This window comes from Hyla sarda, chromosome 5 (assembly GCF_029499605.1).
Source record: "Hyla sarda isolate aHylSar1 chromosome 5, aHylSar1.hap1, whole genome shotgun sequence".
In the NCBI taxonomy this organism is placed as follows: domain Eukaryota; kingdom Metazoa; phylum Chordata; class Amphibia; order Anura; family Hylidae; genus Hyla; species Hyla sarda.
In genome coordinates this window covers 31,889,541-31,913,219 of record NC_079193.1, presented here as the reverse complement: position 1 = coordinate 31,913,219, position 23,679 = coordinate 31,889,541, and the positions used below count along the sequence as shown (strand labels likewise).

The 23,679-nt window shown below is 43.1% G+C and overlaps 1 protein-coding gene across 3 annotated transcripts in view; it reads right to left on the bottom strand.

Annotated features, from left to right (window-relative positions):
* PTER (phosphotriesterase related) overlaps positions 1 to 23,679 on the bottom strand; it is a 99,835-nt gene that overhangs the window by 48,025 nt on the left and 28,131 nt on the right. Inside the window, exon 1 of one of the 3 annotated variants that reach the window (XM_056519168.1) lies at positions 19,354 to 19,422. The exons of the other annotated variants lie outside the window; for them this stretch is intronic. The gene's annotated coding sequence lies outside the window, so the exon portion shown is untranslated. Of the gene's footprint in view, positions 1 to 19,353; positions 19,423 to 23,679 lie in introns of those variants that run through there. 3 annotated transcript variants of the gene reach the window in all.

The window sequence follows — 23,679 nt, the reverse complement described above, 5'->3', positions numbered from 1 at the left end:
GTTATCTAGTATATACAGTACACTGTCCTCTATTTTTATCTACTACAGTTATACAGTGCAATGCCCTCTATTGTGTTTTCTACTATATACAGTGCACTGTCCTCTGTTTATGTGATCTACTATATAGAGTGCACTGTCCTCTGTTGTGTGATCTAGTATATAGAGTGCACTGTCCTCTAGTGTGTGATCTACTATATAAAGTGCACTGTCCTCTGTTTTGTGATCTACTATATAGAGTGCACTTTCCTCTATTGTGTTATATACTATATACAGTTAACTGTCCACTATTGTGTTATCTACTATATACAGTGAACTGGCCTTTCATGGGAGCTTATGAGATCTAAGTTAGAATTTTTGGGGTTCAGTAGCGAATAAGCTAGACTTTCCTAAATATGCAATATTGGGTAATTTGTTGCAGAAAACAATGATAAAACATAACTCACCTCTGCACAAGTTTATCCTAGTCTGCAGTAAGATTCCAGCCCTGTGACCCATTTATTCCAGTGTTTTGTTAATATTAAACAGAGTCACAAGAGATCACTTAGAGAAGTCCATGCACGATGATATAGTCAGCGAAGGGGTTAACGTTGCAGCGGCCGCAGTCCGGCTCTAATGATTATATTGAATCATTCAGCTGTTTATTTAGTTAATATGTTTTACCAGACAGTGGAAGCAAGTGGGAATTCTGAAGAATGTACTGAAGAAGAGACAATCACCAGGATTCATCAAGCGGTGATCTCCCCACATTGCACAGGGACCAAACACTGCAGACTGTATCCAGGTATTCGCAGTATTTCATTCTAAAGTACAAAGTTAACCCAGGACAGGCTGCAGCTTGGATAAAATTGGATTTGATTCAACTCTTGAAGTCTATAAATTCGGCTTTTTAACATACAGGCGAGAAGAGGAGAACAGACGATTATGGTCTTAATATGGGGTGTTGGCCTCATGGTACACTAGCAGAGTACCCGCCGTTGTCCGGTTTTTCCTACGTAATCCTACGTAAGCTTTGTGGGAGAGAAAAAGGACACTCTTGTCATCTTATTTAGACCCTCATATCCCGATCTCATATCCTGACCTCAGATCCCGTCCTCAGATCCCATCTTTATATCCCATTCTCGTATCCTGAACTCATATCCCGTCCTCATATCTTGTCCTTATATCCCATCCTCATATCCTGTCCTCATATCCATTACTTGTTTCCCATTGTCATATCCATTACCTGTTTCCCATTCTCATATCCCGTCCTCATATCCCGTTCTCATATCATGTCCTCATATCCCAACCTCATGTTGCACTTCTCTTCCAGTCATATCTTATGCAACTACCAACAGTAGCTCACTCACTGTTATATAAGTCCCGGCGTCCAGCACAATCTCTCCTCGTGGAAGCTCAAGAATGTAACTCTGGGGCTGGGTCCCCAGGTGGTATGGTAGCAGGCAAAAGAACAGGATTTCCGGCTCCCAACTCAGATAAAATTCCAGGCTTTAATTTAGATCATATTAAAATTCAAAAACAGCATACAAAACAAAGAAGAAAAAAAAAAGAACACTAACGAAAAGCACCAACGCGTTTCGAATTATTAATAAGTCTTAGTCATGGCAACTTATTCTTAAAATGACCAGCTATATATACCAGGTATATATAGCTGGACGTTTTAAGAATAAGTTGCCATGACTAAGACTTATTGATAAGTCGAAACGTGTTGGTGCATTTTGTTAGTGTTCTTTTTTTTTTTTTTTTCTTTGTTTTGTATGCTGTTTTTGAATTTTAATATGATCTAAATTAAAGTCTGGAATTTTATCTGAGTTGGGAGCCGGAAATCCTGTTCTTTTGTCAAATACCAACAGTGCCTCTGATGTGTGAACATAACCGAACAGAGATTTTCTCCCATAGAATCCTATGAACTCTTTATGTCTGTGCACTTACAGTCAGGGTTTGCAAATGTTGGTAACCACAATGATCAGCCTGGTGATATGAGATTATGGAAATAACTACGCTGACCGGTCATAAATATTGAGTCTGCTGAATCTGTGCCTGACCTTTATAGCAATCTGCAGGCATTCTATTGTAATAAGAGCAGCTTAGATTGAAACCACGGCTGGATTGCAAAGAATGAACCTATCAGCAAGTCTCTGACAGATCATAGAAATAGGGGTAAAAGCAAAAAGGAACTTTTTTGAACATAAAAATGTACTTGAGAATATATATATATATATATATATATATATATATACATACACACACATACATACAGTGGGGCAAAAAAGTATTTAGTCAGCCACCAATTGGGCAAGTTCTCCCACTTATAAAGATGAGAGAGACCTGTCATTTTTATCATAGACTAGCTGAGTACCCGGCGTTGCCCGGTTTTTCCTTCCTAATCCTTGTTGGGAAGGAAAATAAACAAAGGAGGAAGCTTTTGACTTCATATCCCGTCCTCATATATCCCGACCTCCTATCCCGTCCTCCTATCCCGTCCTCCTATTTTGACCTCCTATCCCGTCCTCCTATCCCATCCTCCTATCCCGACCTCCTATCCCGACCTCCTATCCTTATCTCGACCTCCTATCTCGACCTCCTCTCCCGACCTCCAATCCCTTCCTCCAAACCAATCCATCTATCCAAACCTCCTATCTCGACCTCCTATCCTGACGTCCTGTCCCATCCTCATATACCCTGCTCCTATCTCGACCTCCTATCCCGTCCTCCCATCCCGTCCTCCCATCCCGTCCTCCCATCCCGTCCTCCCATCCCCTCCTCCCATCCCCTCCTCCCATCCCCTCCTCCTATCCCCTCCTCCTATCCTGACTCGTAATATGTGTACCAGGTATTGAAATATCTCCAGCCGTACGGAAGTTATGTGGGAACATACATTTCCCATTGATTTGCATGGGACTTTAAACAAAAGCCCTGACCCTCACAAATGGGGGTAGTTAAGGGTTACATTAACTATCCTATATTTTAAGTGGATATATAAGTAACATGTGACCAAGTATTATGGAAATATCTCCAGCTGTTTGGAAGTTATGCAGTAACATATATTTCCCATTGACTTGTATGGGACTTTAAACATAAACCCCGCCCCTGGCAAATCGGGGTGGGTAAGGGTTAAATCACCTATCCTATGTTTGTTCTTGACATATAAGTAACATGTGTGCCAAGTTTCTAGTTAATATCTTTAGCCGTTTGGACGTGATGCTGGAACATACACACATAGATACATACATACATACATACATACACACACACACACACACACACACACACACACACGTTGAGTTTTAGTTAAGGTATACATATATATATATATATATATATATATATATATATATATATATATATATATAGGTATACCTTAACTATGAGAGACATAATGAGAAAAATAAATCCATAAAATCACATTGTTTGATTTTTTAAAGAATTTATTTGCTAATTTTGGTGGGAAATAAGTATTTGGTCACCTACAACAAGCAAGATTTCTGGCTCTCACAGACCTGTAACTTCTTCCTGAAGAGTCTCCTCTGTCCTCCACTCGTTACCTGTATTAAAGGGGTTATCCAGGAAAAAACTTTTTTTTTACATATTAATTGTCTCCAGAAAGTTAAACAGATTTGTAAATTACTTCTATCATTTTTTTTTTATCCTTTCAGTACTTATGAGCTGCTGAAGTTGAGTTGTTCTTTTCTATTTAAGTGCTCTCTGATGATACCTGTGTCTGGAAGTGTCCAGAGTAGAAGCAAATCCCTATAGCAAACCTATTCTACTCTGTGCAGTTCCCGAGACAAGCAGAGATGTCAGCAGAGAGCACTGTTGCCAGACAGAAAAAAAACAACTCAACTTCAGCAGCTGATAATTATTGAAAGGATTAAGATTTTTTAATAGAAGTAATTTACAAATCTGTTTAACTTTCTGGAGCCAGTAGATATATATAAAAAAGTTTTTTTTCCTGGACTGCCCCTTTAACCTGTTGGGGACGAAGAGATTATGCATACACCCTTGTGTCCTGGTACTTAAGGGAATTTCCGTCCCTGCCGTGCGCCGGGCGGGGAACGGACCGGGATGACTGCTGATATCGATCAGCAGGCACCTCGCGCAAATGCCCATGTCGGCGATCGGTGCAAATCGCAAGTGAATTCAAAATTGCGATTTGCGCCGATTCCGGGTCATACGGGTCTATGGTGACCCGGAATTAAAGGGGGATCGTGGTTGTGTAAGACACCCACGATCCCCCTGAAGGGATAGGAGTGAGGTGGCAGAGGTGCCACCCCTCCTATCCCTGCTATTGGTGGTCTAGATGCGACAACCAATAGCAGATCGGGGGCGGGGGGCTTTACTTTCATTTTCCCCGTCCTGCCCACTCACAATAGGCGGGCCAGAAAGGGGAAAATGAAGAGGAGCGGGCACAGACGTCCACTTACCCGTCCGGAGGCAGCGGAGTTACTGTGATCGGCGGGCGGCGACGGAGATCTGCGGGCTGCGTGCGGCAGAAGAGGACGGCTCCCTGGATCCAACGGAAGCCGGTAAGTTGCCTAGCAACATCTAGAGGGCTACGGTCTGAGACCACTTTAGTCGTCTCTAGACTGTAGCCCTCCAGATTTTGCAAAACTACAACTCCCAGCATGCCCAGACAGCTGTTTGGGCATGCTGGGATTTGTAGTTTTGCAACAGCTGGAGGTCTACAGTTTAGAGACCACTGTGCTGTGATCTCTATACTGTTGCTCTCTAGATCTTGCAAAACTACAACTCCTAGCATGCCCACATAGCAGTTTGCTCTCTGGGCATGCTGAGATTTGTAGTTTTGCAACATCTGGAGGTCCACAGTTTGGAGATCACTGTTCAGTGGTCTCTGAATTGTAGCCCTCCAGATGTTGCAAAACTGCAAATCCCAGCATGCCCAAACAGAAAACAGCTGTCTCGGCATGCTGGGAGTTGTAGTTGCGTACCTCCAGCTGTTGCATAACTACATCTCCCAGCATGCCCTTCGGTGATGCTGGGAGTTGTAGTTTTGCAACAGCCGGAGGCACACTGGTTGGAAAATACCGAGTTAGGTAACAGAACCTAACTGAAGGTTTTTCCAACCAGTGTGCCTCCAGCTGTTGCAAAACTACAACTCCCAGCATGCACGGTCTGTCAGTACATGCTGGGAGTTGTAGTTTTGCAACAGCTGGAGGCACATTCCTTGGAAAATACTGGGTTAGGTAACAGAACCTAACTGAAGGTTTTCCAACCAGTGTGCCTCCAGCTGTTGCAAAACTACAACTCCCAGCATGCACGGTCTGTCAGTACATGCTGGGAGTTGTAGTTTTTAAACATCTGGAGGTTTGCTCCCCCAGGTGAACGTACAGGGTACATTCACACGGGCAGGCTTACAGTAAGTTTCCTGCTTCAAGTTTGAGCTGCAGAAAATTTTTCTACACTAACATGTTGCCCTTTACTTTTTATTTTCACAAGAGGTAAAAGGAAAAAAAGACCCCCAAAAATGTTAACGCAATTTCTCCTGAGTACCGAAATACCCCATATGTGGGCGTCAGGGGCGGACACAGACAACAGAGGGCCCCTGTGCAAAGAATGTGCCTGGGCCCCCCCCCCCCCCCCCCAAAAAAAAAGTAATATGCCATAAAATTGCACTGCAACTCACATTAATCTGCATTAGATAGGCAGCAGTTCCCCCACATTAGGTAGCATAGATTCCCCACATTAGGTAGCATAGATTCCCCACATTAGGTAGCATTGCATAGTTTCCCCACATTAGGTAACGTAGCATAATTTCCCCACATTAGGTAGCGTAGCATATATTCCCCACATTAGGTAGCGCAGCATATATTCCCCACATTAGGTAGCGTAGCATAGATTCCCTACATTAGGTAGCGTAGCCCCACATTAGGTAGCGTAGCATAGCATATATTCCCCACATTAGGTAGCATGGCATAGATTCCCCACATTAGGTAGCGTAGCATATATTCCCCACATTAGGTAGCATAGATTCCCCACATTAGGTAGCATAGCATATATTCCCCACATTAGGTAGCATAGATTCCCCACATTAGGTAGCATAGCATATATTCCCCACATTAGGTAGCATAGATTCCCCACATAAGGTAGCGTAGCATAACCCCAACAAACAAACACACACACACACTCTCACTCACCCACACACTCTTACCTGGCCTGCACTACTTACATTTGCCCATGGGGACTTCCTGGCAGAGGTGCGCGCTATAAGTGACATCATCGCACGCTCTGCGCTGGACGTCAGCGTCCAGGTGCTTGCGATGACGTCACTCACTGCACGCACCTCAGCCAGGAAGTCCCCATGGGCAGATGTAAGTAGCAGTTTAGTGACTGGGCAAGACTGGTTTCCCTGTCATATGTGCACTGGCAGGGCTGCCATCAGAAATTTCAGGGCCCCTTACACAACTCAAGGCCTGAGACCCCCACCGATCACCTCGGTTGAAGTGGTTCTCCAGTTGTTGGAAAGCTAAAACTCCCATCATGTCTGGAGAGCCTCAGGCAATGGGAGTTGTAGTTTTGTAACAGCTGAAGAGACACAGATTGGACACAGTTTTACCCATCATCACTGCAGAACTTACAAGTGACTACAGCTCTGATGGGACAGTCATAAGAACACACAATGATGTCAGTGACCTGAGTGACGTCTTCTTTTCTTCTTCATCTCGTCCAGAGACCAGGTCTTCCCCCAGCTCCATCTTCTCTGCAGAGTCTGACATGCAGACATCATTGGCTCCTCACTGTCAGCAGATCCTCATCCTATGCATGAAGACAATAATCATTATAACCTTGCCAGAAAGTGTAACCTAAATAAAATACTGCCCCACACTGTACCCTGAATATAATACTGCTATACACTGTACCCACTAAATATAATCCTGCCACACACTGTACCCTGAATATAATCCTGCCACACACTGTACCATGAATAGCATACTGCCATACACTGTACCCACTAAATATAATACTGCTATTCACTGTACCCACTAAATATAATACTGCCCCACACAGTACCCTAAATAAAATACTGTCACACACTGTACCCTAAATATAATATTGCCAGACACTGTAACCTGAATACAATACTGCTGTACACTGTACCCACTAAATATAATACTGCTATACACTGTATCCACTAAATATAATCCTGCTACACACTGTAACCTGAATATAATACTGCCACACACTGTACTCCGAATATAATACTGCCACACATTGTACCCACTAAATATAATACTGCCACACACTGTACCCTGAATATAATACTGCTATACACTGTACCCTGAATATAATAATACTATACACTGTACCCTGAATATAATAATACTATACACTGTACCCTGAATATGATACTGCTACACACTGTGCCCACTAAATATAATCCTGCCACACACCGTACCCTGAATATAATAATGCTATACACTGTAACCTGAGTATAATACTGCTATACACTGTACCCACTAAATATAATCCTGCCACACACTGTACCCTGAATATAATACTGCTATACACTGTACCCACTAAATATAATCCTGCCACACACTATACCCACTAAATATAATACCTCTTATCCTCTGTGTCCTCATCATTCCTCATCACCCCCATAACCCCTGCCAAACCTCTCCTCAACACTACTATAACCACCCCCGCACCTCTCCTCATCATTACTATAACCCCCCCACACCTCTCCTCATCACTACTATAACCCCCCCCAGGCACCTCTCATCACTACTATAACCCCCCCCCCCCCACACCTCTCCTCATCACTACTATAACCCCCGCACCTCTCCTCATCACTACTATAACCCCCCCACACACCTCTCCTCATCATTACTATAACCCCCCCACACCTCTCCTCATCACTACTATAACCCCCTGCACCTCTCCTCATCACTACTATAACCCCCCCCCACACACACCTCTCCTCATCACTACTATAACCCCCGCACCTCTCCTCATCACTATTATAACCCCCGCACCTCTCCTCATCACTATTATAATGCCCCCTGCATATCTCACCACCCCCATAACAACCCCCTGCACCTCTCTTCACCCCCATAACCCCCCCTGTACCTCTCATCACCCCATAACACCCCCCCCCCATCACCCCCATAACACCCCCTGCATCTCTCATCACTCCCATAACACCCCCTGCATCTCTCATCACCCCCATAACCCCCCCTGCATCTCTCATCACCCCCATAACCCCCCTGCACCTCTCATCACCCCCATAACCTCCCCATGCACCTTTCATCCCCCCATAACACCCCCTGCACCTCTCATCCCCCCCATAACACCCCCCTGCACCTCTCATTACCCCCATAACCCCCCCCTGCATCTCTCATCACCCCCATAACCCCCCTGCACCTCTCATCACCCCCATAACCTCCCCATGCACCTTTCATCCCCCCCATAACACCCCCTGCACCTCTCATCCCCCCCCATAACACCCCCCTGCACCTCTCATTACCCCCATAACACCCCCTGCACCTCTCATTACCCCCATAACCCCCTGCACCTCTCATCACCCCCATAACCTCCCCATGCACCTTTCATCCCCCCATAACACCCCCTGCACCTCTCATCCCCCCATAACACCCCCTGCACCTCTCATTACCCCCATAACCCCCCCCCCCTCTCATCACCCCTATAACACCCCAAGCACCAGTTCCCCTGCACCTCTCATCACCATTGTAGTCTGCAAACAACATAGCCCCCATCCAACCCCCCCCCCCCCCCCCCACACACACACACACACACACACACACACCCCGTTCACTTACTCTGCCGGGGTTCGGTGCAGCTGCTGCTCCTGTCAGAGTGTCACTGCACGGGGAGGATCCGTCGGGAAGATGATGGACTGGAGATCGCGCCGGGACAGGTCAGGTGACTGGAGTAGACGTGCGTGCCTGCGCGGGGCACGTCGACTCCCATCAGCCCCTGGCCTGTCCGGCCCTGCCGTACTTCTTAAGGGGCCCGCGCCCTAGAAAGAGCGGGCCTCATAGTCCTGTGGGCCCCCCAGACTATGAGGCCCGGTCATAGTTCTGACAGGTACCCAGCCAGGAGTCAGTGAGTGACAGTCGCAGTCACTCACTGACTAGCCGGAAAAAAAAAAGTACAGGGACGTCCGGGCCTCCCTGAAGCTCCGGGCCCCATACAAGTGTATGGGTTTACCCCCTGATGGCGGCCCTGTGCACTGGGTCCGATGGTAGGACCGGCCCAGCGTGTGAGGGCGGGCCCCCTCCCACGCTGGGCCCCTGTGCAGCTGAACCGGCTGCACAGGCGATATGTCCGCCCCTGGTGGGCGTAAAATGCTCTGCGAGCGCACAACAAGGCTCAGGAGTGAGAGCGCACTATGTACATTTGAGGCCTAAATTGGTGATTTGCACAGGGGTGGCTGATTTTACAACGGTTCTGACATTTTGGAAACTACACCCCTCACGGAATGTGACAAGGGGTATAGGGAACTTTAACACCCCACAGGTGTTTGACAAATTTTCATTAAAGTTGAATGGGAAAAAAGAAATGTCACTAAAATGCTTGTGTTATCCTAAATTTTTCATTTACACAAGGGAAAATAGGAAAAAAAAGCCCCCCAAAATTTGTAACCCCAATTTTTCTGAGTATATAAATACCCCATATGTGGATGTAAAGTGCTCGGTGGGCAAACTACAATGCTCAGAAGAGAACAAGCGCCATTGGGCTTTTGGAGAGAAAAATTGTCTGGAATTGAAGGCCACGTGTGTTTACAAAGCCCCCATAGTGCCAGAACAAGGAACCTCCCCCACATGTGACCCCATTTTAGAAACTACACCCCTGACAGAATGTCATAAGGGGTACAGTGAGCATTTACGCCCCACAGGTGTCTGACAGATTTTTGGAACAGTGGTACGTGAAAATGAAAAATGTAATTTTTTTGTTTGCACAGCCCACTGTTCCAAAGATCTGTCAAACGCCAGTAGGGTGAAAATGCTCACTGTACCCCTTATTACATTCCGTGAGATGTGTAGTTTCCAAAATGGGGTCACATGTGGGGGGGTCCACTGTTCTGGCACCACGGGGGGCTTTGTAAATGCACATGGCCCCCGACTTCCATTCCAAACAAATTATCTCTCTAAAAGCTCAATGGCGCTCCTTCTCTTCTGGGCATTGTAGTGCGCTCGCAGTGCACTTGACGTCCACACATGGGGTATTTCCATACTCAGAAGAAATTGGGTTACATATTTTCGGGGGCATTTTCTCCTATTACACCTTGTAAAAAAAAAGTAAAATTTGGGGAAAAAACTGCATTTTAGTGAAAAAATGTTTTTTCTTCATTTACACATCCAAATTTAACAAAAAGTTGTCAAAGACCTGTGGGGTGTTAAGGCTCACCGTACCCCTTGTAACGTTCCTTGAGGGGTGCAGTTTCCATAATAGTGTGCCATGTGGGGGGGGGGGGGTTGCTGTTCTGGCACCATAGGGGCTTCCTAAATGTGACATGCCCCCCAAAAACCATTTCAGAAAAACTCACTCTCCAAAATTCCATTGTTGCTCCTTCCCTTCTGAGCCCTCTACTGCGCCCGCCGAACACTTGACATACACATATGAGGTATTTTCTTACTCTAAAGTAATTGGGTTACAAATTTTGAGAGGATTTTTCTCCTTTTACCCCTTGTAAAAATTCAAAAACTGGGTCTACAAGAACATGCGAGTGTAAAAAATGAAGATTTTGAATTTTCTCCTTCACTTTGCTGCTATTCCTGTGAAACACCTAAAGGGTTAACACACTTACTGAATGTCATTTTGAATACTTTGGGGGGTGCAGTTTTTATAATGGGGTAATTTATGGGGTATTTCTAAAACGAAGACCCTTCAAATCCACTTCAAACCTGAACTGGTCCCTGAAAAATACAGATTTTGAAAATTTTGTGAAAAATTGGAATATTGCTGCTGGATTTTGAAACCCTCTGATGTCGTCCAAAAGTAAAAACATGTTAACTTTATGATGCAAATATAAAGTAGACATTTTGTATATGTGAATCAATATATAATTTATTTGGAATGTCTATTTTTCTTACAAGCAGAGCGCTTCAAAGTTAGAAAAATGCTAAATGTTCACATTTTTCATCAAATTTTTGAATTTTTCACCAAGAAATGATGCAAGTATCGAAGAAAATTTACCACTAACATAAAGTAGAATATGTCACGAAAAGACTATCTCAGAATCAAATTTATAAGTAAAAGCATCATAGAGTTATTAATGCTTAAAGTGACAGTGGTTAGATTTGCAAAAAATGCTCCCTTCCTTAGGGTCATAATGGGCTCCATGCCCAAGGGGTTAATGGCACCTGTTTTCAGTATAAAAGACACCTGTCCACAACCTCAAACAGTCACACTCCAAACTCCATTATGGCCAAGAGTAAAGAGCTGTCGAAGGACACCAGAAACAAAATTGTAGACCTGCACCAGGCATGGAAGACTGAATCTGCAATAAGCAAGCAACTTGGTGTGAAGAAATCAACTGTGGGAGCAATTATTAGAATATGGTAGACACACAAGACCACTGATAATCTCCCTCGATCTGGGGCTCCACGCAGGATCTCACCTCGTGGTGTCAAAATGATCACAAGGACGGTGAGCAAAAATCCCAGAACCACATAGGGGACCTAGTGAATGACCAGCAGAGAGCTGGGACCAAAGTAACAAAGGCTACTATCAGTAACACACTACACCGCAAGGGACTCAAATCATGCAGTGCCAGACGTGTCCCCCTGCTTAAGCCAGTACATCTAAGAAAAGACCCAGGAGAGGCACCTTGTGCGATACCCTAAAAAACACAGTAAGACGAAGTTTACACTTTTTTATTTTTCTGGCAGTTTTTGGAATACTGCCACTGCAGTTTTTGAGCCAAAGTCAGAAGTGGATCTGTGGTAGCCCTTGGGGGGGGGGGGGGGTGTATGGTAGGGATGGTATGATGTTGGTATATGAGGGGTTAATATAAACCCACTCACTCGTGACACCAGGGTGAGGGCTGGTATGCTGAATCTATGTTCCGGCCTATCGCCGCCCTTCCCAGAAGCGATAGGTGCAATGAAATGACTGAAGGTCCACAAGCAGATTTAACTTGAACTTGAATTACTTTACTGCAGTGCTTGCAATATCCAATGCGTAGTAACACTCTCATATAACAGTTCTTAGGTTGCTTAGCGACTGGCAGAAGTTGCGGACCTTGCATTAAACTTATAGTCTCTGAATTTAGGGAGTGATGTGCAGATCCGTCTGGATTTAGGGGAAATATTAGGTCCGGTGATACTGCAGAGTGCTTAGGCGATGACACACTATCATTTAGATCATTCAGCCATTGCCGCAAGGCTCAGGCCTAACTCACTGCGATTACTGCTATACAGGTCTTGCTTGCTTGCTATCCCAGGAACAAGAGAGAGCTAAGATGGCCGCTGCTCCCTTATATGGGCAGGGGGCGTGGCAATTTTGATTGGTCCGAATGTCTGCCACTCACTTTACATGGTATCATGGGATTACTTACATCACAGGATCTATATACATTGCAAAAACCCAAAATGAGGCTAGAGATACCAAAGTGAGGCCTGGAACGCATCCAGAATGAGGCTTGGAACACATCACATGACCCGAAGGCCCTGCGACACCATGGAAACAAGTAATTAACCATTTATATGCAGAAATAATACTATATACATTATTCTATGGATACATTAGGAATCTATACACTATAACAGAGGCGACTAGGGGCGGACTGACTAACAGATATTACTAAGTCCTAGGGACTCTGGCTACGGGGACCCATAGATAAATAAATACCGAATGAAATGCGGTACTGGGACACCACAGATCCATAAGGGAGGAGAAGTGTAAGTCCTTCCTTTATATGTCCTATTCCTTTTGAATACACTTCTGGCTTTGGCTCAAAAACTGCAGTGGCAGTATTCCAAAAACTGCCAGAAAAAAACCAAGTGGAAACTTAGCCTAAGGGTGCCACAAAAAGTGGGGACCGAAGTGGAGTCTATAGATTTGCTGCTCACCTGGAGCATATATTAAATACACATATAACCTCAAGCAGAGGTACAATAGAGGGGGGATCCCGTGCAAGCCCACAGGTCTCAGGATGAACCCAAATAGAAATCCTGTAGTCAGAATGGGTATGGCAAGGACAAGATGACCTTCATAAAGGAGCCCAGGTATCCATGGAAAAATCACAACTAGGTCATGGGAGTGAAATAAAGCTTCACGTTTATTGGAATACAGCAGCAGGGTGTATAAACCCCTTCTTCAGATTGGCAGATTCATACAGTAACACAAACACATTGGCTGTATATATAGACATTAATAAAAAACAAGATGGTGGCCAGATCAAAGGTCAAAGTAACAAACACAGATAAACCAGCATAAATCCTCAGATAAGATGAAGTTCCAGATTGATGTACAGTTACCTAGCTGTAATAGGGATATAGCTATTTAAAACATCTAAAAAAAAAAAAATAAAACAGCCATAACACTATATACAATACAGTCCATTGAATGGAAGAAATGTAATGCTGAAATACCAATTTTTCTATGTGTTTGGCCTTTATTCCTAACTATATCTAGTTATCCCTTCTATTCCTTTCAGCCTCACTACAAAATATTTATCTATGTCCTAAGGTACTTTTAGCAATTTTTATCTCAACCTCCCTTCCTTTATATATATTTAATTACCGTATTTTTCGCCGTATAAGACGCACTTTTTCTTCCCCAAAACTGGGGGGGGGGGGGGGGGGGAAGTTGGTGCGTCTTATACGGCGAATACACACCTATCGGGTCGGTCCCTGCGGCCATCAACGGCCGGGACCCGCGGCTAATACAGGACATCAACCCTGTATTAACCCTTCAGACGCGGCGATCAAAGCTGACCGCCACGTCTGAAGCCAAAGTGACACTAACCCGGCTGCTCAGTCGGGCTGTTCGGGACCGCCACGGTGAAATCGCGGCGTCCCGAACAGCTTACAGGACACCGGGAGGGACCTTACCTGCCTCCTCGGTGTCTGCTCCGTGCCGCGCTCTCCTTCGACGTCATCGCGCGCACTGTCCCATCATCCAATAGGAGCGGCGTGCGTAGCGACGTGATGACGGCAATGGAGAGCGTGGATCCCGGGGAAGAAGACGCCTGGAGCGTCGGGGACACCACGGGGACGCGGCGACAGCGATGGAGCGACATCCAGGGCAGCGGTGATAGGTCCGGAGCGGCGGGGGACACGTGAGTACTACCTCCTATACCAGTGGTCTTCAACCTGCGGACCTCCAGCATGCTGGGAGTTGTAGTTTTGGAGGTCCGCAGGTTGAAGATCACTGTTGGGTGCAGAATCTTTTTTTTTCTAGATTTTGCACCCTTAAAATTGGGTGCGTCTTATATGCCGGTGCGTCCTATAGGGCGAAAAATACGGCAATATTATATATCAATTCAATATTTTATATATTTATAGGCCATTATTTATTATTATATCACTATATATTTACATACTATATACATATCAACTTATGCAGTCTGTATACTGTTTCATGCCAACAGCTGCAGACTACATCTATTCCATTCACCTTCTTTCCTTATAGAAGTGTTGTTCCATTCATTGTCAACCTCCCTTCCTTTAACTATATTTTCTATCAATTTTCTATTTTATACATTTATAGGGTAAAAATTATCATATTATATAAATTTATCATATAGATTTATTATTATATATATTATTTATATATTTATAGCTATATCATATACCCATTGACTTATGCCGTCTATATACCTTTTATGCCAGTGCTTGCTATACAGCCGCAGATTACATCTAGTTCATCTACCTTCTTCCTTTTAGAAGTGTTGTTCCACATTCATTTATATTGTAATAATATATCCTCACAATTAATAATCTATATGTTCAAGCTTTCTTTTCCTTAAGGTTATGAAGACCAGTATGTCACCATTTGTATCTTTTATCATTCATATGTTGTTTTTTCAGTATACAGACGAGCAGTGCGCCTGCTCTGTAATACATATGTTACAGGACTGTGCTGCATGCTATTAACCCTTTAGATGCGGCGATCAAAGCTATTTCAAAGCTATTAGCCACGGGTCCCGGCTGTTGCTAGGTGCCGGGCCCTGCGTTATAAAAAGGACCCAGGACGTACCGGTACGTCTTGGGTCGGGAAGGGGTTAAAGGGGTACTAATTTAATTAATTTTTTTTTTTTTAAATCAACTGATGCAAGAAAGTTAAACAGATTTGTAATTTACTTCTATAAAAAAAAATCTTAATCCTTCCAGTACTTATTAGTGGCTGTATACTACAGAAGACATTCTTTTCTTTTTGGATTTCTTTTTCTGTCAAGACCACAATGCTCTCTGCTGACCCCTCTGTCCATGTCAGGAACTGTCTAGAGCAGGAGAAAATCCCCATAGCAAACATCTGCTACTCTGGACAGTTCCTAAAATGGACAGAGGTGTCAGCAGAGAGCACTGTGTTCATGACAGAAAAGAAATCCCAAAAGAAAAGAATTTCCTCTGCAGTATACAGCCGCTAATAAGTACTGGAAGGATTAAGAATTTTTAATAGAAGTAATTTACAAATCTATTTACAAGAATTGGGGCTCAGGGTAAAGGATGTAAGGACACACCTGGTTTATTATATTAAATGTTAATATTTATAAAATTATCAAATATAACAAATCTGTTATAGTTGGAAAACGTGGTAAGTACCGTGACCCACAGGGCCCTTGTAGAGACACAGCGCTCCCCACAAATAATCAAGTAGTGGATAAAAATAGATAAAAAAAAATGTTATAAGGTTAATAAAACATGATTATCACACTGAGACCAATCAAAAATATATAGGATAACAAAAAAAAAAGGTCAATTTAAAAAAATAGTCCTCTTTAAAATTAAGGTCCCTTTATGGGTTGGTAACTAATAGTAACCAATGTAATAGATAGGCGTAGCAAATAGTCCAAAAATGAATAAGTCTTTTAGTAAATAGCTTAAAGAGTCAGTATCCAGTTCATAGAGTAAATCAATGTCCTGTAGCGCTGGTGTGGATATATATTGTTTAATAGAAAAATAGTTGCCGGCAATAGTAATAGTTAGCAGTTATAGTAGTTAGTAGCAGAAGTGAGCGGTAAAGTGATACAATTATGCTCACCGCCCCGGGACCGATACTTGTCAGGATGCCGTTGCTCTTTGGGGATACTGCGATCCCTCCTGCGATCCCTCCTGCAGTCTATCCTGGATACTTGGCTAAGACTTGGGAAAGACTGCAGGAGGGATCGCAGGAGGGATCGCAGTATCCCCAAAGAGCAACGTCATCCTGACAAGTATCGGTCCCGGGGTGGTGAGCATAATTGTATCACTTTACCGCTCACTTCTGCTACTAACTGCTATAACTGCTAACTATTACTATTGCCGGCAACTATTTTTTCTATTAAGCAATATATATCCACACCAGCGCTACAGGACATTGATTTACTCTATGAACTGGATACTGACTCTTTAAGCTATTTACTAAAAGACTTATTCATTTTTGGACTATTTGCTATTTCCTATCTATTACATTGGTTACTATTAGTTACCAACCCATAAAGGGACCTCAATTTTAAAGAGGACTATTTTTTAAATTGACCTTTTTTTAGTTATCTTATATATTTTTGATTGGTCTCAGTGGGATAATCATGTTTTATTAACCTTATAAAATTTTTTATCTATTTTTATCCACTACTTGATTATTTGTGGGGAGCGCCGTGTCTCTACAAGGGCCCTGTGGGTCACGGTACTTACCACGTTTTCCAACTATAATAGATTTGTTATATTTGATAATTTAATAAATATTAACATTTAATATAATAAACCAGGTGTGTCCTTACATCCTTTACCCTGAGCCCCAATTCTTGTAAATAGTACTATTTTTTTTCACCTTGGGTATTGGTGTTATTATTGGGTAGCCCGGGTTGCTATTGGTTACGGTCTGAACATGGAGCCACTCCAAATCCCTTTCTCAATTTAATTTACAAATCTGTTTAACTTTCTGGCACCAGTTGATTTAGACCTGAAAATGGCTTCCACCGATAGTTTTCGTCCAACCTGACAGAGTTTGAGAGAAGAATGGCAGAAAATCCCCAAATCCAGGTATGTGAATCTTGTGGCCTTATCCCCAAGAATACTGGAGGGTGGAATCAATGCCAAATGGGTTTCAACTAAGTCCTGAGTAAAGAGTCTAAATACTTATGTCGCTGCAGGATTTTACTTTTTAATAAAACAGCAAATATTTGTTATATTCTGTTTTTACTTTGTAATTATGGGGTATTAAGTGCAAAATGATAAAAAAAAAAAAACTGATCACGTGTTAGAACCACCATAGGCTGAAGCACAGGCTGGGGCAAAGTCTTGGAAGTGAGGGCGGGACTATCACTCCTTTGTGCTTTCTCCTGTCATGTCTATCAGACTGCAGCATGAAAACAGAAAGGAGGGGCTTACAGAGCAGCCTGCAGTGATTGGATGAAGAGACCGAGCACAGCACAGCAGACTCAGGAAGGAAGATGAGTCATGCAGAGTGAGGACACACTCCCTCCAAAGCACAGGATGACAAACCAAGTGGGCAACAGAAGAAGGTATTTGTAAGAGAAATATATGTTCTAGACACATAGAAATTACATGTACATGATCAGGATTGGGTTCTGAATAACATTACATTTTTTTGTGAGATACGACAGGTACTCTTTAATGTGTCAGAGGAAGTGGTCAGTCCTGGGTTGGCTGACTTCCTGCGAACTACAGAATGATATCATCATCTGTCAAATCCCTTATGCTAGCTTCTAGACCCTCCCTTTCCCTGCCAGCTCTATGTGTATACTGCTGCTAATATCTCAAATGGATCAGTCATATTCCTCCCCTCCAGCCCTATCTGTATACTGCTGCTTCTCTTTCTATGAGATCAGGATGTATAGTAATTATACATTTCGCCTCCCAGCTGTCTGTTTACTGCTACTACTGTCTTTATGGGATCAAGATATATACAGTATCTAAATACCTCCCCTCCCTCCTCTGTCTTTATGGAATCAGGATAGATATATATATATATATATATATATATATATATATATTAGTTATAAGTGTTGAGCGGCATAGGCCATATTCGAATTCGCGATATTTCGCGAATATTCGGACGGATATTCGTCATATATTCGCTAAATTTGCATATTCGGAATATTCACGTTTTATTTTCGCATATGCGAAAGTTTACATATGCGAAAATTAACATATACAAAAATTTGCATATGCGAAAATTCGATTATGCAAAAATTTGCATATGCAAATTCGGACGCCAGTCTCACACAGTAATATTAGAGCCTTCTTTACACCACACAAGCTGGAAGCAGAGAGGGATGATCACTGTAATGTGTACTGTGAAAAAAATAAAAATAAAATAAACGAATATTCGTAATTGCGAATATAAAGTGCTATATTCGTGGATAGTCGCAAATTCACGAATATGCGATATTCGTGAATAAAATTAGCATTGCCAATATTCCTGAGCAACACTATTAGTTATACACCTCTCAGCACTATCTGTATTCTGCTGCTGTTATTCTTTATGGGCTCAGTATATATAGTAGTTATACACCCCCCCCCCCCCCCCCCGTGCTCTTCAGCTCTATCTATATATTGCTGCTATCTCTAACGGATCAGGATATATAGTAGTTATACCCCTCCAACTCTATCTAAATACTGCTGCTATCTCTATGAAAGCTCATGGACTGTCCTTTGCCGTAGCTAAAGGACATGTTTTTCACTTCATTTAATGCAAGTCCACACCAACTTCTTCACACAACTGACCCTCGGTCAGGTTTATTGGGAAAAGGTTGCAGGACAAAATAAAACACAATTCACACAGGAACAAAGAAAACCCTAGGCCGTCTAACCACTGACTACACATTAGTCACCCTCACCATCCACTGGTGAGCTAGTCTCGGCCAGCTCAAAACATAGGTTTCCCATAACATTTAAAGGGGTACTCCACTGCACAACGTTTGGAACAAACTGTTCCGAACGCTGGAGCCAGCCCCGGGAGCTTGTGATGTCACACCCCGCCCCCTCAATGCAAGTCTATGGGAGGGGGCGTGGCATCCGCCACGCCCCCTCCCATAGACTTGCATTGAGGGGGCGGGTATGACGTCATGAGGGGGCGGGACTATGCTTTAACTCACAGTTCACACTTTGTTTTTCACACAGCGTCCTTGCTGTGTGCTCCCTCACACAGATACCACTATATACACCTCCCCCTCCTCCTCTTTTTGTGTACTGCTGCTACCACCTTTGTCGGCTGGCCCAACAGCTATCTGGGCATGCTGGAGGTTGTAGTTGTGCAACATCTGGAGGTCCATAGTTAGGTAACCACTGTCCTAGTGCAAAGAGGAGATAGTTAGAGGAGGACGTAAAATAACTTTGCACTGTATTGAACTAGAAACAATGATTTTTTTTTAACCCCCCCCCATTTATTGAACCATCTTTATATATTTTTTTCCTTTACTTTTTTAGAGCAATTATGTATTTTTCTTTACAACTTTCATTTATTTTTCATGGAGCGAAATAGCGGAGTGCGCGGCTTCTCCTGCAGAGACTTCCTCCGAGAAACCCTATTAAATCAAAGTAAATTGCACCAAGTAGCTTAAACCGGTCCCTGTCTGTCCTAATTTTATTGATTTATCCAGCGGCAGCTTTGTGTAATAGTTGTTGTATTGACCTATTACAGAGTAATCCGATAAAAAAAAAAAAATGCTCTTGTCACCTCCAACTTTATTGGTCTGTTCCTGTACAGAATGCGCCTTTTACAGCGGCGACCGGGAAGAGATGTGTCATCCATTACCGCCGATGCCGCCGATATGTATGATACATCAAAAGAAACTTGTGTTCTCCGCTTTTCTTTCACACCGGCTGATTCTGAAATGAAATCACAGGGCGGCTAGTAATAGATACAATCCACCGCTGTCCGTCTCACTCACTCTCTGTTACCGCTGATAGTGTCTGCTGCCGCTCTCGGTGGGACGCCCGTGCCTGATTTAGATCAGACCAATATGGGTGGGCTTATTGAGAATGCATTACAAGTCGCCAGGACTTCAGAGCTGCATCTCAAGAGTCTCAGAAGGATTCTCAGTAGCGAGGTGAAGGCAGAGTGTACTGGAGCGCATGTTATCAGAAAGCGAAATAAAATACACTGCTAAAGATAAAGTAGTAACATACAAAGGCTATTAAAGGGGTACTCCGGTGGAAAACTTTTTTTTTTTTTTTTTTTTTTTTAACCCTTTAACCCCTTAAGGACCGAGCCCTTTTTCACCTTAAGGACCGGAGCGTTTTTTGCAATTCTGACCACTGTCACTTTAAACATTAATAACTCTGGAATGCTTTTAGTTATCATTCTGATTCCGAGATTGTTTTTTCGTGACATATTCTACTTTAACTTAGTGGTAAAATTTTATGGTAACTTGCATCCTTTCTTGGTGAAAAATCACCAAATTTGATGAAAAAAATGAAAATTTAGCATTTTTCTAACTTTGAAGCTCTCTGCTTGTAAGGAAAATGGATATTCAAAATATATTTTTTTTGGGTTCACATATACAATATGTCTACTTTATGTTTGCATCATAAAATTTATGAGTTTTTACTTTTGGAAGACACCAGAGGGCTTCAAAGTTCAGCAGCAATTTTGACATTTTTCACAAAATTTTCAAACTCGCTATTTTTCATGGACCAGTTCACGTTTGAAGTGGATTTGAAGGGCCTTCATATTAGAAATGCCCCATAAAAGACCCCATTATAAAAACTACACCCCCCAAAGTATTCAAAATGACATTCAGTAAGTGTATTAACCCTTTAGGTGTTTCACAGGAATAGCAGCAAAGTGAAGGAGAAAATTCAAAATCTTCATTTTTTACACTCGCATTTTCTTGTAGACCCAATTTTTGAATTTTTGAAAGGGGTAAAAAGGAGAAAATTTTTACTTGTATTTGAAACCCAATTTCTCTCGAGTAAGCAGATACCTCATATGTCTATGTTAATTGTTCAGCGGGCGCAGTAGAGGGCTCAGAAGGGAAGGAGCGTCAAATGGTTTTTGGGGGGCATGTCACCTTTAGGAAGCCCCTATGGTGCCAGAACAGCAAAAAAACACACATGGCATACCATTTTGGAAACTAGACTCCTCAGGGAACGTAACAAGGGGTAAAGTGAACCTTAATACCCCACAGGTGTTTCACGACTTTAGCATATGTAAAAAAAATATATATTTTTTTTACCTAAAATGCTTGGTTTCCCAAAAATTTTACATTTTTAAAAAGTGTAATAGCAGAAAATACCCCCCAAAATTTGAAACCCAATTTCTCCCGATTCAGAAAACACCCCATATGGGGGTGAAAATTGCTCTGCTGGCGCACTACAGGTCTCAGAAGAGAAGGAGTCACATTTGGCTTTTTGAAAGCAAATTTTGCTCTGGGGGCATGTCGCATTTAGAAAGCCCCTATGGTACCAGAACAGCAAAAAAAAAACACATGGCATACCATTTTGGAAACTAGACCCCTCGGGGAACGTAACAAGGGGTAATGTGAACCTTAATACCCTACAGGTGTTTCACGACTTTTGCATATGTAAAAAATTTTTTTTATTTTTTACCTAATATGCTTGGTTTCCCAAAATGTTAACATTTTTAAAAAGGGTAATAGCAGGAAATACCCCCCAAAATTTGAAGCCCAATTTCTCCCGATTCAGAAAACACCCCATATGGGGGTGAAAAGTGCTCTGCTGGCGCACTACAGGTCTCAGAAGAGAAGGAGTCACATTTGGCTTTTTGAAAGCAAATTTTGCTCTGGGGGCATGCCGCATTTAGGAAGCCCAAATGGTGCCAGAACAGCAAAAAAAAAAACACATGGCATACCATTTTGGAAACTAGACCCCTCGGGGAACGTAACAAGGGGTAATGTGAACCTTAATACCCTACAGGTGTTTCACGACTTTTGCATATGTGAACATTTTTTATTTTTTTTTACCTAAAATGCTTGGTTTCCCAAAATTTTTACATTTTTAAAAAGGGTAATAGCAGAAAACACCCCCCAAAATTTGAAGCCCAATTTCTCCCGATTCAGAAAACACCCCATATGGGGGTGAAAAGTGCTCTGCTGGAGCACTACAGGTCTCAGAAGAGAAGGAGTCACGTTTGGCTTTTTGAAAGCAAATTTTGCTCTGGGGGCATGCCGCATTTAGGAAGCCCCTATGGTGCCAGGACAGCAAAAAAAAAACACATGGCATACCATTTTGGAAACTAGACCCCTCGGGGAACATAACAAGGGGTTAAGTGAACCTTTATACCCCACAGGTGTTTTATGACTTTTGTATATGTAAAAAAAAAATTTTTTTTTTTACCTAAAATGCTTGTTTTCCCAAAAATTTTACATTTTTAAAAAGGGTAATAGCAAAAAATACCCCACAAAATTTGAAGCCCAATTTCTCCCGAGTACGGCGATACCCCATATGTGGCCCTAAACTGTTGCCTTGAAATACGACAGGGCTCCAAAGTGAGAGTGCCATGCGCATTTGAGGCCTTAATTAGGGATTGCATAGGGGTGGACATAGGGGTATTCTACGCCAGTGATTCCCAAACAGGGGGCCTCCAGCTGTTGTAAAACTCCCAGCATGCCTGGACAGTCAGTGGCTATCTGGCAATACTGGGAGTAGTTGTTTTGCAACAGCTGGAGGCTCCGTTCTGGAAACAGTGGCGTACCAGACGTTTTTCCTTTTTATTGGGGAGGGGAGGGGGGCTGTGTAGGGGTATGTGTATATGTAGTGTTTTTTACTTTTTATTTTATTTTGTGGTAGTGTAGTGTAGTGTTTTTAGGGTACAGTCGCACGGGCGGGGGGTTCACAGTAGTTTCTCGCTGGCAGTTTGAGCTGCGGCAGAAAATTTGACGCAGCTCAAACTTGCAGCCGGATACTTACTGTAATCCTCCGCCCATGTGAGTGTACCCTGTACGTTCACATTGGGGGGGGGGGGGGAGAAACATCCAGCTGTTGCAAAACTACAACTCCCAGCATGGACGGTCTATCAGTGCATGCTGGGAGTTGTAGTTTTGCAACCGCTGGAGGCTCCGTTTTGGAAACAGTGACGTACCAGACGTTTTTCATTTTTATTGGGGAGGGGAGGGGGGCTGTGTAGGGGTATGTGTATATGTAGTGTTTTTTACTTTATTTTGTGTTAGTGTAGTGTAGTGTTTTTAGGGTACAGTCGCATGGGCGGGGGGTTCACAGTAGTTTCTCGCTGGCAGTTTGAGCTGCGACAGAAAATTTGCCGCAGCTCAAACTTGCAGCCGGATACTTACTGTAATCCTCCGCCCATGTGAGTGTACCCTGTACATTCACATTGGGGGGGGGAACATCCAGCTGTTGCAAAACTACAACTCCCAGCATGTACGGTCTATCAGTGCATGCTGGGAGTTGTAGTTTTGCAACAGCTGGAGACACACAGGTTGTGAAACACCGAGTTTGGTAACAAACTCAGTGTTTTGCAACCAGTGTGCCTTCAGCTGTTGCAAAAGCTACAACCCCCAGCATGTACGGACAGCGGAAGGGCATGCTGGGTCTTGTAGTTATGCAACAG